Source organism: Bison bison, unplaced genomic scaffold (genome assembly GCF_000754665.1).
Source record: "Bison bison bison isolate TAMUID 2011002044 unplaced genomic scaffold, Bison_UMD1.0 scf7180017864456, whole genome shotgun sequence".
Taxonomy (NCBI): domain Eukaryota; kingdom Metazoa; phylum Chordata; class Mammalia; order Artiodactyla; family Bovidae; genus Bison; species Bison bison.
Genome location: NW_011495018.1, coordinates 2,426,379 through 2,428,878, shown reverse-complemented (window position 1 = coordinate 2,428,878; position 2,500 = coordinate 2,426,379). Strand labels below are relative to the sequence as shown.

At 57.2% G+C, this 2,500-nt stretch overlaps 1 protein-coding gene across 1 annotated transcript in view; it reads left to right on the top strand.

The window, feature by feature from the left end:
• Positions 1–2,500, top strand: part of MGMT (O-6-methylguanine-DNA methyltransferase) — a 282,717-nt gene that overhangs the window by 188,481 nt on the left and 91,736 nt on the right. The window lies entirely within an intron of this gene.

Below are 2,500 nucleotides of genomic sequence, written 5' to 3'. Positions count from 1 at the left end.
TAATCAACGAGGAGAAAAATCATTACATACAGAATTCATATAGGTCGTTTTAAATTGGAACCTCCATGCCCAGGTCTGTTTGATTCTGTTTTCCCAGATGTTTTTTATTTAGGATACGGCTTGATTAAAGACAAAATTCACCAATTAAAAGAAAAAAATTGCTGTGCTGAGTGCTAATTCCACATTTGAGCTCCACTAGTCACAGAGAGAAAAAGGATATCTCAGTTCAGTCTAGTTTTTGAGCCAAAGGGGCCCCAGGACGGACTGAATGTCCATCAGTGGCTTAACCTAAGAACCCATGAGGTGTTCTCCGGAGACCTCGACCCTACGTGGCCAGTGGCAAGCTGAGTTCAGAGCCAGCCAGGATCCCTTCCTAGTCCAGATGTGCAACCAGCAGCGAATGCCTTGGAGGACTGGGATCGAGGGTTTGAGGGGATACTTTGTGAGAGTGATGGGCTGGGGGACTTGTACGAAGGGTGGATTTATAAAACAAGGCCTGAAGACAGTAGAAAGGAGACTCTGAATGCACGCCTCCCAGACCAGGTCTTCCATCCTCCTCCGGTTGCTGGGCTCTGTCAAGTGTCTGTGAAGTCCTGGCCGAGGTTCTTGGGCTCCGAGACTCGGGCCCCAGGGCCCAGGAGAGGTGACGGTGGCGTTCCAGCGGAGCAGAGAGAGGAGTGACTCTGACAGCCAGGCGAGCCGCCTGCCTGCCCTGCAGCCCCCAGGGACAGCCCGCCTCCCCAGGAGGAGGGGAGGGGGCGGTTCAGTGCTCCCGCCAGAGAAGAGCTGAAGAGGCGAGATGCCTGTGCGCGAGGATGGGCCTGCGGATGGGGGAGCGAGGACACGCCACACTCAGGGCCTGTCCCCCAGCGGCCGCGCTCGTCTGCTGGCCCTGCTGAGGTGGGAGGCGGGTGCCCGGGGCCTGTGTCTGCGGGGGCTGGGAGGCCACTGGATGCAGGGGGTCGGCTTCCTCTCCCAGTGCTCTGAGCTACAGGCCTGGCTGCCGTGCTCCCCTGCCTGCAGGCAGGGTGAGACCCTCCCGGAAGACTGGCACCGGAGCTGCACCTGTGGGCCTCCTCCCGCCTGCCCCGTCCCAGCGTTCAAGTTCTTCCTAGCAGACGCCCGAGCTTCAGGACTTACTGAAGAACCAGTCGCCAGCTGCATCCTCAGGTGTTCCCCAACCACATGTGCTGGGCTGAAGGACGCCCCACCCGCCCCAGGCCACAGTCTCAGGCCGCTTGAGCTACTGTAATGGAACTGCAACAGACATGTATCTCTCACAGTCCTGGACACCGGGGATTCCGGGACGATAGAGCCAGATTCCGTGTCTGGGGAGGGCCCGGCCCCTGGGCGGCTTTCTTCTCACTGTGTCCTCACAGGGCCGGGGCGGGGAGGCGGGGGTGCTCTCTGGGGTCTCGCTCTTCCCGTTCTTGGGGGCTCCATCCTCATGACCTCATCGCCTCCTGAACGCCCCACCCCCAGTTAACCTAATTAACCTCCACCTTGACCTTGGGAGTTGAGATTCAACATGCGCATTTTGAGGGGATGTAAATGTTCAGAACACAGCCCTGGGGGCCTGCCTTCCTCTGAGGGACCCTGCAGGGTGAGTGGTGCCCACAGTGGTGCCAGGCTGTGCTGGTCTTTGTCCCCGGTGACCTGGCAGCTGTGACAGGTTTGTATGGTGTTGCCCTCTGGGTACCTTTCTCACGTCAAGACCTGCTGTCTTAAGGACTTTAGGTTGTTAACAAGTAGTCCTCGGCCTACCACCACAGGGTCTGCTCTTTGAAGTTAATTTTAAAATCTGAATTATAAAGTTAAACATTATAGACCTACAGAATTAGCATTGTAAGTCTCTGTCCTTTGTATGTGAAAATCAAACATTTCCAGTTTCCAGTCTTCTCAGGATCACCAGCATATCCTCGTGATGTAAAATACCGTGGACTTAATAGTAAGTGACTCACTTTTACGCATATCCTAAAACAGTTGGATCTTATGAGTAGAGTAGCTGTTTTCACAGGTGAAGGCTGGATCCCTCCACAATCACCGAGTCGCTGCTGGGACAGACCTCATGGGAAGCGTGGGCTGCAGGGAAACCTGCCTCCAAACCGGCTTCCAGCACGGAGAACGGGCCGGGTGTCCCTGACGCGGGTCTGGACCCAGAGCGGCTGTGGTTGGCGCATCCCAACAGGACCTGAGGCAGCTTCTGAGACTGCACAGCACAGTAGGGAGTGCTCGCAGTCAACCAGGAAGACCAGGGGAGCACAGCTGGTAGTGGGGAAAGCTTGGAAACCGGACGGACAGCGGGGTGACCGGCCACGGTCTTCAGGAAGGGGCTGTGTCTGCATCACAGTCCGGAGCACGGGGGTGCGAGCAGAGAGGTCCAGTGTGAAGAGTGTGAGGGAGAACCAGGGCCCAGGGCTCTGAGCAGGGGGCCAACTCCGGGAGGGGCACCGCAGCACTCACTTCACGGCAGGCAGACACGGAAACAGTGGCAGCAGTG